This window comes from Xiphophorus maculatus, chromosome 20 (assembly GCF_002775205.1).
Source record: "Xiphophorus maculatus strain JP 163 A chromosome 20, X_maculatus-5.0-male, whole genome shotgun sequence".
Taxonomy (NCBI): domain Eukaryota; kingdom Metazoa; phylum Chordata; class Actinopteri; order Cyprinodontiformes; family Poeciliidae; genus Xiphophorus; species Xiphophorus maculatus.
Window position 1 is genome coordinate 19,213,405 of NC_036462.1, and position 16,724 is coordinate 19,230,128.

Below are 16,724 nucleotides of genomic sequence, written 5' to 3' on the forward strand. Positions count from 1 at the left end.
GGTGCTTCAGAGGAAAGTCATGCGACAGGATTTTCTAGGCTGTCTCAGGCTCTGTCACTAACAGTTCACAACTTGGTGAGAAACTTATTTACCATAGCAACGGAACTCAAGAGGCTATTGGCTGCTGATTAGGACTACAAATACGCATCACTGTAGTTCTATCTATAGTGGAACCCTCAGTCAAAATAATTTCAAAATAAAAGCCTTGAATATATTTAAATCAGATATTTGCTCTGTTGGGCATTATATAACTGATTTAACCCAATGACTGTTATACATGGTATTAGTTTGGCCCTTTGAAATGAAGTTTAACAAAAATTCCAAAATAAAAGCCTTGAATATTTTTACATGACGTAATTGCTCTTTTTGGCTTTATTTGACTTTTTCATCCAAAGCACTGTTACACATGGTATTAGTTCGGAACTTTAAAATGAAGCATACTGAAAATTTCAAAATAAAAGTCTTGAATATTTTTACATGACGTAATTGCTCTTTTTGCCTTTATTTGTCTTTTTCATCCAAAGCACTGTTACACATGGTATTAGTTTGGCCCTTTGAAATGAAGCTTAACAAAAATTTCAAAATAAAAGCCTTTCATATTTTTACATCATGTAATTGCTCTTTTTGGCTTTATTTGACTTTTTCATCCAAAGCACTGTTACACATGGTATTAGTTCGGAACTTTAAAATGAAGCATACTGAAAATTTCAAAATAAAAGCCTTTCATATTTTTACATCAACTACTTGTGTTTTGAGCATTATATAACTATTTTAACCCAAGGACTATTACGCATGGGATTAGTTTGGCCCTTTGAAATGAAGTTTAACAAAACTTCCAAAATAAAAGCCTTGACAACATTTTAAATCATACTGAATGGTGCACGTCCACCTCACTTAACGTTCTTGTGGTTCTCCGCATGCAATTGATTACGTTGCGGCGTTCTTTAGCATCGATGCTAATTTGTAGCGTGAAAACGCCGGGCCCAAACCCGACGGGCGCGCCTTGGCAGGCCCCGGCTAAATTTCTTCCGAAATTTTCTAGTTTTATTTTCTGTGTACTCTCAAAGAATCCAACATAACCCTTTGCACCAATTATGCTTTGCACAAATGTATGTCGCCCATTTTCATTCCTCTGCTCGAAAATTACAAAAACATGTGCAAGTGTAGAAATCTGGCATCATTTGCCCAGAATTTCCCACCAACTCTCGGCTACATGGCTCACGCAGGGCATGAAATTAAGCTCCGCTGCTCTCCAAATCAAATATCTACAGCAAGCAGAAGAGCTTAGCTCAGTCTGCTAATGGGAGCGCCGGGGCAGCTGTGTACTGGCAGCAGTTCTCAGGTCTGAATCTGTGTTGGCATTACATTGCCATAATGTCTGCTTGGAATTTTTTTAAGTTAATGCTGCAGGACTCTAGGTGTTCATCTTTTTTTTTTTAAATCCTCTTTTACATTTGGTAATGTGAAAAGGCGTCGCGGTTTTGACCTTCTGGAGTGAAGTTAATAGAGTTACAGATTAACACAAGCAATTATTAAATGGGAGGTTTAAAACAATTGACAGATTAATTGGTAAGATTTGAAAATGGTGTTTTATTGTGACATCAAAATATCCCCTAACAGAAACAAACAAGCAAACATAAATGCACCTTTTCAAAATAATTCACTAAGCCTAGGCAATTTAAATTAATATCAGCTGGATGCATAATTTCTAAAATTATGCATTCAGAAAGATGAAAAGATTTCTGAAATGTAACAACATACAAGCTTGAATTTTGTAATTACTTCTGCATCTTACATTTTTAAAACATACAAAAGATCAAAATAGAGACTCTTCACTTTCTCCAACTGACTTCATTTTATCAAAAATATTTGAACTTATCTTAACTTTGATGTTAGAAACTCAGAAAAACTTTCAGGTCAAACTTGTTTACCACTGTGTTACATCAGACTTCCATTGAATCACATATTTTAATCATTTAGGAACTGAGAATACCAACTGCTGCAGTTTTGAAAGGAGGTCCGGTGTCCATTTTCTTGAAGCAAGCTTTCAGTTACTCAGCATTGTGTGGTTGTAGTGTCTGATTGTGTTTCTCACACATTTCTATGAGGAGACAGATCTGGACTGGTTAATGCACACTATAATTCTCTAAGTTATGCAGGATTTGTTCTGCTAAGAATATCCATTATAGACACAGGACCTCAGGACACAGGATTCTAGAAGTCTGTGTACTCTCAAAGAATCCAACATAACCCTTTGCATCAATTATGCTTCGCACAAATGTATGCCGCTCATGCTTCATGCAACCTATGCATTCATTGATGGTGTTTTAATGAACTTGTGTTGGTCTTTTCTATTTGGCACCCAGAGCCCTAACATCAGATGTAAACTCATCTGACCACAAAACATCTGTCCGCTGACTTTCGGTTCATCCTTTATGAGCTCATGTATGGAGAAATTACAAGCAGACTGCTGCTGTTTGTGTGAAATTCACAGTGATGTACTGGGATAATTGATCCCAGACGGTTTTAAGGAGTAAAGGCTTGACTTATACTGTAGTAGATATAAATGTCCTGCAGTTGATGCATCACTGTAGTGAACCACTGGAGTCTACAGATTATCTTCTTCAATCAGCAAGGGATTTGTCAGAAAAGTACACCTAAAATGACATGTTTAAAGAAAACTTTCCAAATCCAAGATCATAATTTTCATGAGCGTCAGACACATCCACATTTTCTAACATACATATTATCATTTGGCAGCTCTGGTGATAATCAAGCTCACTCCCGATTTTTTACTATATAGCTTCACAAATAATAATAATTAAAAAAATGTAGAAAATACAGCTACGTTATAGCTCTGGAGGAGGTGCAAAAATCTGCAGGTTGGGTGCAAGAATTTATCCTGCAAACATGTGGAAGAAAGGGCTCTGGTCACATGAGATCAAAATTAAACTTTATGTGGTAGAAGACTAAATCTACAGATCCCCCTAAATACATGATGCTCACTGAGCGACACGATACTGGCAGCATCATTCTTTGTGAATGCTTTTTTTTACGAGACAAGGCAGCTGCTCAGAGTTAATGGTGAAGTGGATGGAGCTCAATACCAGGAAACAATGGAAGAAAAAACATGTTAGAGACTGGAAAATACTTAACACTGCAGCAGAGGTTCATCTCCAAGTTAGACAATAAAAATAAACATGGCACCAGTACAATGGAATGGTTTAGATCAAAGCATAGTATATGTTGGCATAAGTCAATCAAACTCCAGGCTTACATCTAGTAGACCTTTTAAAAATTAAATTAGTAAAAAAAAAAAAGAGAGATTAATGGATTTTAGTTTTCATTGAATTCACCAATTCCATTAAGAATTTGTGACAAGACTTGAAAAATACTGACTGAGCTTGAGGAAATTTGTAAAAGAAAAAAAAAAAAACATGCAAAAATGCTATTTACTAAATGACCAAATCTACCCTGAAATACTTGTGGCTGAGATTGTTGAGAATTGACTTAGATCACACTTTTAAGATTTTTATTAAATAATAAAAATAAAAACCACAAATTCCTTTACTTCTCCATCATTCTGCACTATGTTGTCAATGTCAATGTCAAATTTATTTATATGGCACTTAAAAACAGGCATAAAACTGCACCAAAGTGCTGTACAAGAATGACAATAACACAAATGAATAAAAACAGAGTATCAAAACACTAGTTTAATTAAATTGTTGTGTTGATCTATCACAAAACAATAAAATACATCAATAAAAACTTCTCAAAATAGGAAAGATAAGCAAACCATGGAGTTAAGTAGATGTATTTTCATCTTTACATTGAATGACTTCAAGACAAAATTTGACTTAACTTGCCCACACTGAGCAGGACGGTAGAATGAGGTAAAAAGGAGGTAGTAATATCTCAAGATCAATTTCACAGAGTGGCAGTAGATTTTTCAGTTTTATGTTAGAGCAATTTATTTTAAAGCTTTTGAGAGTAAATCTGGGGGGCCATTATGTTCAGATTTAATCTGGAGTTATACTCCGTTTGTAGCCAGTGCATATTGAACTGGATCAGATTGCCAAGACTGTAAAATTAAGACTTAGAAGGGTTATTACCTTCCATTTTTGCCACGTTTGCATATATTACAGGCACACTTCCTTATTTTCTACAAGAATATGACCTCTGTTTCAATAACTGATTCCTTTCTGCTCAGTGTGTGCGAACTTTTCACACTGCAACAACAAAAAAAAAACAAACATGCAAAGCAATGTTTCACCTTGTGTGGACTCTAGATGCTTGTAATCAGCTGTGACACACCCTTTGCTGTGGTTCTCTTTCTACTTACGAGTAGTTAGGATAATCACAAGCCACCAAAAACACCTAATGAGCCCAGACTTGAAAACCACTTGTGTTTGTCCAATCAGAACAGTTAGCTGGCAGAAAACCAAAACAATCTGTATGTATCATCGGAAAGAAATGCAAAGCCTTATATTCTGACATTTTAATTTTCAGAGTTTTGTTATGAACTTACTGATTTTTAATAAAGCTTTATCTCCGTCTCTATGTACATTAACAGGAAAATCGTTTTGGCTACAGCCTTCCTCGTACAGTAGCTGTCATTACATCCTATTTTATGCATGTAGCTGTGTTTTTATGCTCAGTAATTAAATATTTTTAAAGGGACAAAACAATAAAACAGCACAGCAGAGTCATCCCGACCAGGATGGACTTGCGTATGTCCTGGATCCAGGCCTAAAGTGTGTTGGCTGAACTCTTTTCCCTGCTGATTTATTATCAAGCTGTAGATTCTTGTGATTTACAGCTACTGCAGCTACAGCCACACCGCAGCAAAACCAGCCAGGAATCATTTTGCTCTTCCCACTTAACCTCACTTGCAACAATGAAATCTAATACTTCAGGAGAACGTGCGGCCCTGTGCGACGCTTTTTGTTTTCTGTAGCTGAATCCACAGTTTTCAGTGCGAAAACAAGACAAGGTTGTTAAAATGCAGCACGTGATATGCCTTCAAAAATAAAAATTAGGTGCACAAGTCTGGTTATATTGTGGGTTTTTCCTAATTGCAAAGAGTCATAAATATACATTTAAGGTTCATATTCATACACACAGTTAGACTAATATTTCAAAACATCATCCTTGCTTGGGCATAGTTCTGCCAGGATTTTGACCACGCTTTTGGTAGAACTAGTAGAAATTATTTAAACTGGTGGCTTCCTGGCACAGGTCCAGTGTTTGGGATCACTGGAAATCATTTAGAGTAAACCCTATTATGTCAAAGATATTCTGTTTAGCTGTTGATCTGAGATGAAGTTGAAGAACTTGGAAGCAGACATCTTTCTTCATTATTTCGCCCACTGGTAGATGGAAAGACTAAGCATAATACTACCAACACCATGTTTAACAGTTTGCACAATGTTCTTGTGTCTTAAAGTCTCTTATTGACTTTTTTGTACGCACTTCTTGTGATTGTGGTCAGGTAGCTCAACACATGTCTCATGCAACCCTAAATTTTTCTTCAGAAGTCTTTTAGTTTTGCTATGTAGGAAGGTACACAGTTCTATCAAGCACAAAGAGGTAGTTTTTGGAGAAGGGCCTGGGTGAACCACCTTTCTGACGCCCCATCCCCAGAAAGGGAAATTTGGGCACAATTAGGGGTTGTAATTTACAATGATCCTAAACATATGCACATTTTGGAACAAAGAAAGCAGGATAAAAGTAAACTAACCTTATTGAAACATTGCAGACTATTATTAAAAGCTTTGTCCTAACTCTGCCTGTTCTTCTAGTGACAGTGGGCACATATCCATCTATTCCAGAAGGTTGTTAATGGCTACAAATACATTTGCTAAGGGACATTCAGTTGAATAGCCTTAGGGGTGTAGTTATATATTTTAGCATATGCATGCATGCAAATGCGAGACTGCTCAATAAATCCAAATTGTTCACCCAGTGCTTGTTTTACAAAAAATATTAAACATCCAAATTATATAATCACCATACCCAGAAAAGTAAGTCTTCAATAACATAATTAAAAGCACCAGATTAATGTGGCTTTCATGTCTATGATAATAAGTAGATAAAAAATGATATTGAATTTTTTTCTTTTTTAATGGCTCCAGTATGAAAGAAATTTTTTGTTTGTTTTTTGGTATGAGGTCCTTTTCCCACTGAATTGATGTTTCTCTGTATGTCGTATTTATCAGGAAGTGGAGTTATTTGGTTTGAAGAGATTCTTGAAGCCATTATCCCCGTTAGTTACGATGTAACATTGTAGAGTGATGTTTGCTGCTGTTGGTGATGCTTCAAACACTGACACTGAGTGGCTTGTACAGCTTTATACCCATTGAGTGCAACTATGTTCTTGAAGCAAGTCTCCTTTCTGGTGGCCTGCAGGGCAGATGGCAGGAGGTTGAGCTATATCTCACCAGGGTTTGTTGGTTTGAACAGAGGAGCCAGTACTCGGCTCTTGTCAGGTTGGCGAGCCCAGCTGGCAGATGTCAGCTCATAGACGATGAATAGATCAGCTGGTTTGCAGCTTGTTTCATGTTTTTTGTATCTTTTCAAATCCCCATCTTGTCTTCACCAATGGTGCCCTGCTTTGGCCTGTATGTGTATACAGCTGTGAGATGTCAAATCATGAAACTCTTAATAGAAAAGACTGAAATGGCGACTTGTGTGTCAATGTAGAATAAGAAACAACGCGTAAAATGGAGTCAAAGTAAATTTTATTCCCAAAGCTTGAACATGTGCCTCCTCCTTGTCTTTTGAAACTATTTGTCTCTTTTTTCCTTTTTCTTTGACTGTTTTATGGAGATGTGGAAGCGAGGCAGTGTGGAAGAGATTAAAGGCTACACAGAGTGGAGCCCTGAGTTGATAAATACAGACTTCCTTCTGGAAATCCTGGCTCAGACGCATCACAGGCTCTGAGGGATTGGATGGTGGAATTCAGTACATATATAAGTAAAGCAATGACCCTGTTTTATGACTGTCACTGATGTTGGTTGCAAGCATTATGAGGGAAACTTCATTTTTGTTTATCATTGTGTGAAGGGATTATTGCAATGTGTTTCAATTTAGGAGTTTAATCCTCATCCAGAAAATTTAAGAACTTATGAATCATTCTATGTTGATCAAAGTATTATTGCTTTTCACATAGAGTTTAATGGCTTGGTGATTTGTGCCATTTTCAAATTGAAAGGTTTTGTGTCAGATGTTTAAAGCTTGGCATATTGTTTTAAAACATAACTCTGCTTTAAACTTTTACACATCTTTTTCTCTGCACTGAGGAACACAGCAAACATTTCTAATATTATCTGCTAAATCTGTGAACCCTTTACAGCTCAGCTGTATCAGATTAAATCCCAGCCCTGTTTAGTCCGCTTTAATCTATCTCTAGTTTGTTTGCCTAGAAAGCCTGTTAGTTTGGGGAGGTGTGAGCACCCAATGCGGCCAAAAAAGTGAACTTTGGTCCACCTTAAAACCTAGGTCTCTATTCAGTTGAAGTGAACTCTGGCGCAGTTCGAATGCACGTGTGAATGCCAGGCGGACAGTAGAGCCCTCCAAAAGCAAGAAGTGACAACAGTGTAGGGATTCTGGATAAATACAACCGAAACATGTGTCTAGCACTAAAGGAAGAAATAGATTGTGGCCTTTTACCAAAGACAGTAGAGAAATCCTACAACTAAAATCTGATGCCACTTCATTTTGGTTTAGATTTGGAGAATAAGGAAGTTGCGCTCATTGTCTTTATTTTTAGTGGTTTTCATGTTTTCTCCAGTGGGTCTTCGTGCAGCACCAGGAGAAGAGGTCAACAGGTTTTTCAAAAGGTTTGGTTCATTTGAGACAGTGCAGTGGGAAAGTGAACAGCAGCAGCTGAAAATTTAACATGTTGTAATTTTGGTCCCCAATTGAACTGAGTTTCCCAGACTATGAGATGTGAAAACACCCTAAGTTACTAGTTATATGACAAAATGGGAAAAAGTTCAAGGGATATAAATAGTTTTGCAAGACACTGTGGTCAATTACTACTGGGTGAAAACGATGCAGTAGAAGCAAAAAGACTGTGTATAACTCCTTTTTTCACCGCAAACGTCAACGGAAACCTTTCAGCTCAGTGTTTGGCCTTTTCTACTTGTTAGTGATATATCTTGGTTATCAGAGGGCATGCAATCTGCAGGTCCTTTGTAGGAAGATGGAGGGAGGTGCAAAGAAAAGAATTTGTGGTGCAGTTTGTCTTTCGTGATTGACAGTCCCCTGAAGACATAGAAACTGGTCTGTGTCAGTGCCATAAAACAAGCCAAAGAGCTACAATTAGTACAGTGTTAACAGACTCGGCTCCCAGAGACGCTGCTGGTGAAGCACTCCGGCCTAATTAACGGCCCTCTGCTCCTCATTTCTGTGAAATGAGGGCATCAGCGAGGGAACAACAGATTTTGTGCCCTCTGTTTCTTTCAAGTCTTCACAGCTTTTGTCCTCCGTATGAAGCATTTGCACTCTTCACATTTCAGGCTCTCTCATTCCTCAACTTAATTCTCATCCAGCTACCATGTTGAATATATGTCTGTTTTTATTCTCACTTGTCGTTGTGTTTGTTTTTACTAAGTATTAATAGGCACATCACTAAAGACACACAGTGTCTTTGAAATATTGGGTAATTGGTTTATAAATGCTAGATATACAGTATACTGTTACTTATTATTTACATAACTTTACCGTAGATGTTTGATAAAAGAGCAGTATTCTAAAGGCTAAATCAATGCATGTCTTTTAGGGACAACACTTTAGAGACAACACAAGTAATGCAACACTTGTGTTGAACAGCTAATAAGCTCATGAGGGTAGTTTAATTGATACACACATCTTCTTGTGTTTTTAAGAGAATGAAGTAGGAGGAGCAACAACAAACTAGAAGTTTAAACGGGGCCTGCATCATTCTGATGCTAAAAATTAGCATCAATGCTAAAGTAAGCTACAGCGTACTCAATAACATGTGAAGAGTCACAAGCATGTTGAGTAACATGGACTTACTCCATTCAGTATGTTAAAATTAGCATATTAGATAAAATCATCCAAAATGCTAATGTTAGCCTAAATACGTCCAGTGGCATGTGGAACTTCACTTGCATGTTGTCTTACATTGACTTCCTCCATTCAGTGTGCTAAACATGGCTAATGAATAAAAAAATAGCTAAAAAGCTTATTTTATGGAAAAGGCTACTTCTAGTAGACCTTTGTCCCTAATGTTGGTGTTAATGTTGATGCACTGCCTTCTGATTTTTACTTTAAAAAAAGTAAAAGTCAGATGTTTACTGATGAGCACGTTTTCTGATTACCAGAAAACTCGCTCATCTCCTAGCAACAGAATAACAACAAATATTATTATTGTTCAAAAAGAATAAGATTTCTTCTGCTCTTTTGAAATACCAGTTATCTTCTACTACTTAACAAGAACAGTGCAGTTGGTGAATATTACAGAAAAGTGAAAATGTTTTTTTTATTTTTTGTCATTGTTGGTAATTATAAAACAAATATTCAACACAAAAGTAAAAATCAGATTTTTACTTCGTGGCAGTTTGTTACGCAAAAAACCCCCGCTCATCTCTTAACACTAAATTAGTAATATTGTTTATAAAACATAAGCTGTTTTGAAATACTGCTTATCTGCTTAGACACAAGAAATTTACAATTGGTAAATCTTGCAAAAGATCAGATGTTTACTTCCTGGCACTTGGTTACCAGAAAAAGCACTCATCTCCTAGCAACAGATTAACAACAAATATTGTTATTGTTCAAAAAACATAAGATTTCTTCTGCTCTTTTGAAATACCAGTTATCTTCTACTACTTAACAAGAACTGTGCAATTGGTGAATTTTACAGAAAAGTGAAAATGTTTTGTTTTTTTCTATGTCATTGGTCGCAAATATATGATAAAACAGACATTCAACACAAAAGTAAAAATCTGATTTATACTTCGTGGCATTTCGTTGCCAGAAAAAAAGCTAATTTCTTAACACCAAATAATAACAAGTAATATTATTTTTTATAAAACACAAGCTCTTTTGAAATACTGCTTATCTGCTTAGACACAAAAAAATTACAGTTGTTAAATTTAGCAAAAGTAAAAATCAGATGTTTACTTCGCTTTAACTCGCTCATCTCCTAGCAACAGATTAACAACAAATATTATTATTGTTCAAAAAGAATAAGATTTCTTCTGCTCTTTTGAAATACCAGTTATCTTCTACTACTAAACAAGAACAGTGCATTTGGTGAATTTTACAGAAAAGTGAAAATGTTTTTTTTTTTTTGTCATTGTTGGTAATTATAAGACAAATATTCAACATAAAAGTAAAAATCGGATTTATACTTCATGGCAGTTTGTTACTAGAAAAAAACAAAACTTCCATCTCTTAACACCAAATTAATAACAAGTAATATTATTATTTATAAAACATAAGCTCTGTTGAAATACTGCTCATCTGCTAAGACCCAAGAAATTTACAGTTGGTAAATTTTGCGAAAGATCAGATCAGATTTGTGGCACTTGGTTACCAGAAAACATGCTCGTCTCTTAGCAACAAATAATAACAAATATTGTTATTGTTCAAAAACCATAAGATTTCTTCTGCTCTTTTGAAATACCTGTCGTTTTCTACTACTTAACAAGAACTGTGCATTTGGTGAATTTTGCTGAAAAGTGAAAATGGTTTTTATTGTCAATTTGACATGACGGCTCCGCCCCCTTGCGGAAGTAGAGCTTTCCTCCGACAAGCAAACTTATTCAGGCAGACTAACAGACCTCAATGCGTTACCAGAGACATTTTTGCCTTATAAACCAACATTGAGGCAAAGACGGCGGGCAAGAAAATTCTGTAACTAGTCCTATGTCAGGTCTATATGGTTATTAGCGGGGAAATAACGGTGAAATCAACAAAGCCCAAAAGGAAAACGAGGAACAAAAAACATCTGATTGGATGTGAGTTTGAAGCTGTCGATGCATTTTGCATGTACAAAATGGGTGAGTAATTACTTAACTAATACCGGCTTGTGAAAATCTGCCGTCAGGAAAATGCTTAGAAATAAACAGTAGCATGAAATGGTGTTTAAATGTCAGTATAACAGTAACTTCAGTCTGTTTTCATGCTGCCATAGAGCTACTGTTGGAATCTACACGCTTAAAATCCAGCATAACTACAGTACCTTAACTTATTGATCTGGAAATGATTAGATGTTTAGCATTGTTATTTTAATTTAACTGAGTTGTGCGTTTTTGACGTCGTTAGCACAGAGCCTGAGTCGTTAGCACGGAGCTAACAGTAAGTGTCATAACAAAAAAAAAAAAGAAGGGGATGTTTACTCCCGGTTACCTTCGTGGTGCTGACTAACTTGGTAGTTTCCGTCCATCAGTTTCACTCAACTGGACGTCAGGAGGGCTGCAGTCCATGATCCATTTCTTGCGTTATTCCAGACTCCTTTTTGATTTTGGAAATGTGATTAATTGTATTCCGCCCTCTACACGTTCTGGGTAACGGCTGTCGGGATTGCATATTACCCACTTGGACCGTGATTATCTATTATATTCCTCAAAATCTCTCTGACTGCAGCATGGACCTTACCAAGCTCCGCCCACAACCGACCCACGTGACCGCAAGTCTCACAAACAAAGTCTCGCAGCGCTGTTGTTTCTATGTAAACATGACTCGATTAGTGCATCAGTTTTACCGGATTTTCACAATATATCAGCTACTGCAATGGACAGAGGAACTAACAAGTTCATGTCATCGTCTGGGAGGAGGTTTCTGGTTTCTCAGTCACAAGCTGGTTGCAAACCTGAGGCCAGCAGGTGTCAGTCAGTTATGGTAGATCTGAAATTTGGTTTGATGACGTCAATATGAGAAGCTACAGACTGATAGGAGGAACCAAAGAGCTCTGTAAAGGTAAAGGCAAATCTTCTGAAGTTGGGATATAATTAATTTAATTTCACATAATTATTGCGGTAGAAGCCATTTGTTTGTTAAAATTTTATTAAATATATTTACAGCAAGGCAGTTCATTAGCATTAGCCTTTTACCTTAAATAAGCTATTAGCTATTTTCTTACTTATTAGCCATGTTTAATATACTGAGTGGAGTAAGTCAATTACAGACAACATTCTAATGATATCCCACATGCTATTGACAGCATTTAGAGAAAGATATGTTCAGCCTGCTTTGATCAGAAAAACTAACTGCTTCAAACAGAATCCTGTCTCTCCCTCTCTGTCTCACTCACACAACAGCTGAGCTGCTCTTTAGAACTACAATGACTGAATGTCAGAACTACAACATGGTGGAACTGTCAGTTACTACAGAGGAAGTCTGAGCTGGCCTTTAGAACTACTTGTGTTTTGGCTTTTTATAACTGATTTTACCCAACCATTGTTACACATGGTATTAGTGTGGCAATTTAAAATTAAGCTTAATGAAAATTTCAAAATAAAAGCCTTGAATATTTTTACATCATGTAGTTGCTCTTTTTGGCTTTATTTGACTTTTTCATCCAAAGCACTGTTACACATGATATTAGTTTGGTCCTTTGAAATGAAGCATACTGAAAATTTCAAAATAAAAGCCTTGACAATTTTTACATCAGATAATTGCTCTTTTGAGCATTATATAACTGATTTAACCCAATGACTATTAGACATGGGATTAGTTTGGCCTTTTGAAATGAAGCATAAAGAAAATTTCAAAATAAAAGCCTTGAATATTTTTACATCAACTACTTGTGTTTTGAGCATTATATAACTGATTTAACCCAATGAGTATTAGACATGGGATTAGTTTGGACCTTTGAAATTAAGCTTAACAAAAATTTCAAAATAAAAGCCTCAATATGCCCCTTAGATTAGTTAATATTATTATTCTGCATTATCTTTTTCTCTCAGGTTAGGGAACTGCCTTGCACAGCAAGGCAGTTCATTAGCATTAGCATTTTAGCTTAAATAAGCTATTAGCTATTTATTTCACTTATTAGCCGTGTTTAGTATACTGAATGGAGTAAGTCAATTATAGAAAACATCCTAGTGATGTCCCACATGCTACTGACAGCAATCACGCTAACATTAGCATTTTTGCTAATTTTAGCTGATACACTTACTTTATCATAATGAATGGTGCAAGTGAATGTTAGTCAACAGTCTTGTCAATCTCCTCATACTATTGCAGCTTTCTCTAGCATTGATGCTAATTTCTAGCATCAGAACGCTGGGTCCAAACCGACGGGCAAACTTTGGCAGGCCCCGGTTAAATTTCTTCAGGAATTTTCTAGTTATTTCTCTATTATTAATCAGCGCTTCCCTGAACACAGCGATGGTTGACTGACTAGCTGTACTTGGTGCTAGCGTGGCTAACACGAGTAACAGTTTAGTCCAAAGCCTTTTCTGCTAAAATAAAATCTTTAGTGTATGTCAGATACAGACACATTGCATATTGACCTGTTTAGCTAACGAAAGACTGTGTAGCAGACAGGCTTCAAGGTGTAGAAGTTGTATCAGTTCTGCCATTATGCTGTACTTAGCTAACGGGAAGCTAAGCGTGTTTGTGAGACGGCCACGCACGTGACCACGTAGAATGGGCATCAGCCAATGAAAAGCGGCCCCTGTGGTAAGGTCCATACTGATTGGTCAGTTGCTGACAAGTGCCCTGGAATGATTGGGGGAGGATTTTTTTTTTTTTTTCTTTCGAAAAATTTTTATTGTTACTGTAAACATTTAAAAACATTACATTGTTGCAATTATTCAGAAATTTCTAAAAACTTACAAATTCATCAATTTAGGCTAAAAGAAGCTAAGAACAAGAATTATAAAATACAAAATCTCTGTGTGTTAAAAGTTGAGCAGGACCGGGGTGACTCCCTCCCAAGTCCGGAGCCGTCCCGTCCTTCCAGACAGCGCTTGGTGCTCAGAGGGGATCCCGCCCTAAAGCTCCTTCCCTCCTGCCTCACCCGGAGAGCCAGGCCGCCGCTGCTTGGACCTCTACTCGTGGAGCGCCGGCTCCTTCGTCCACGGAGGCGCAGGCGATTCTTCTTGGTGGCTGTGTCCTTGGCGCGCCACCTGCAGCCCTTGATGTTCCTCTTTTGCTGCTGCCATCCGGAGCACAGCCACGGGGGGCATCTGCCTGCGCCTGCTCACCAGCAAGTTTCTGGAGGTCCAAGTGGCGTCTTTGGGGTGAGCCACATCTCAGCGAAGTCTTTGGGGTGAGCCACATCTCAGCGAAGTCTTTTTTAGTCATTTTCTGCTGGCTCACCCCGTACAGCACTAGCTGTGCATGGAGGACCTCCCTTGCTGGCAAGTGTGGGAATTGCAAGGAGCCGGCCTTCGCCCACAGGTCCACAGCAGCGCTGCACTCCCACAGCAGGGGCCTCACCGACTCCGGCGCGCCACAACCGGGTCGGGGGCAGATGGACGTTGCAGACATGCCGCGGGAGTGCATAACGGCTCTGACCGGCAGGATCCCATGAGCCACCATCCATGACAGGTCCTGGAGTCTGTTTGGAAGGACGGGATGGCTCACATTGCGCCAAACGGTGGAGGCGTCTCCGTACAGGAGGCCGCGCACTGGAGTCACTGGTTCCCGATCCTGCACAACAGGGACAATAAAACGATTAGTTAAAATCTTGTTCTCCTCTCCTTCCAGTCCAAAATGTTCTAAAAATTTCCGAATAAAAGCATATATAAGAGAAAGGTTAAAACCTACTGGGGTTCTAAAATCTCTTATTTTTAATTTTCTGTTTCTTTTTCTGTCTAAAAAGTCATACCTGTCGTGTTTGTCATTAAAGCCATAAATATTTAAGAGGTTAAAATCCTGTCCGTGAAAAGTCAGATTTGCTAAAAGTGCTCGTCCCTCTCTCACCACGGTGCTCCCCTCCACCAAGATGTGCGGGTTGTTTATTAAAATGGCCACGCCGTCATTTTTATTTTCGTTGGAGCCGCTCCATATAGACGGCCGTGGCCACAAGTCCTGCCACCAGGTGTAAGTCTTTAAAAACGGGAGTGAACATTCTTGTAGTAAAAACACATCTGACTGTACGGAGCTTAAAAAGGATAAAACACTCTGGGTTCTAACTCGCGACTTCACACTTCTAACATTGATGGTTGAGAAGGTGAGAGTCATGAGTATGATGGCTAAAATCAAGTACGACATTTTAAAGGATTAAAGACAAGATAAGACTAATTTAAACCCATGTTAAAAAACTGGCGGTCATTAAAACAAAGCGGGTTCAGAGACTGTCCTGTGAACAGAGCTCTTCCTTCCCACATGGTGGTGCAGGTCGGGTTGGAGCTCCATTCCCCCTTCGGGCTCTCGGTGTCGGCCGTCTTGGGGGTCTTCCCATTGTTTAATGGGGACCCGCCAAGCACAGTTCCAAATGCCGTCCACATCCCGCACCTTCATAGCCTGGCCTCTCACAGTGCAGTATCTACCCAGCCACATACAGATGTCTTCAGCACTGACAGTCTCATTGAACATCCTGACAATCACCGTTTTCAGGGAGTTGTCAGTCAGTTTCTCGACGTCAAAAGCTGAAAACTGGGTCTTAGCATTTTCAAACCGTGTCCAAAACTCCTTAAGAAGTGCGGCAGAGCAAAAACTTACGTCATATCCTTTGTTGAAAGGCAGGGTAAGGATACAATTCAGGTCATCTGGCCGAAACTTCAGCACCTGTTGGATTAGTTTTCTGGAAAAGTCCAATCTTGTTACTCTATTTTCTTCTTCTTTTTCCTTAAATAAAAATCGTACACTGTGGTGCCTCCGCATGCCGGCATGGCTAGCCGCCATGGTGGAGGCACCACCAGTTAAAGGTTTAAAACCTTTACTAAAACCAATAAATAGTTAAAAAACACCAATAAATACAAATAAAAGGTAAAAGATATTTTCCACTACTTAGTGGTCAATATCTCACCCGGGGACTAAATTTACTGAACCTCAAAATCAGTGGCAACAGCCAAGTCACAAAGACTACCGCTATCACCACCCAAAGGAGGGGACCGCTGTCTTAGCCAAAAGGCCGAGAAGGGGGAGGGGGAGGATGGGGGAGGATTGCTCTAGGTTAGCATGGGGGGGGGGGGTGGAGCCGGCGTCGAGTGCAGTTGGTAAATTTTGCAGAAAAGTGAAAATTTTTTTTCTGTTTTGTCATTGGTTGTAAATATATTATAAAACAAACATTCAACACAAAAGTAAGTCAGTCTTGTGTCAGTATTGTAGGTTAAATTAATTGTGAAAATTAAGTATAAATATATGCATGGGGCTTTTAATAATATGGCTAAAAGAGACCTAGGATTCTACCCATCATGCATTGCTATTATTTATATGTGTGCGAGGGTGCAACAATAGCATCTGTTTTTAAACGATTTGGCTGTCCAAGAGATCAAAACCCCTGACCACTTAATGAAAATGTAAAATCGCTGAAAAGAAAACCTGATCTGTGTTTTCTTAGGATGATAAGGTTTTTGTATCTTTGTTCACTTAGATATAAAGATGAACCCACTTTATTTGCCACTTATCAACTTCATTCAATGCGATCGGCATCATGAAAGCTCTCTGCAGAGGATGCCTTTGATGTTTGTGGTGCTTATCCATTTCTCTCCACAGTGAAACCCAATTCCCCACTCTGTCCTGGTTCTCTTCCTGCTTCACTCTCATTTCCCCCTTGCTCTGTTTAGTCTATG

General features: G+C 38.2%; 1 protein-coding gene across 3 annotated transcripts in view; it reads left to right on the forward strand.

Moving 5' to 3' along the window:
* srgap3 (SLIT-ROBO Rho GTPase activating protein 3) overlaps positions 1–16,724 on the forward strand; it is a 72,719-nt gene that overhangs the window by 20,143 nt on the left and 35,852 nt on the right. The window lies entirely within an intron of this gene.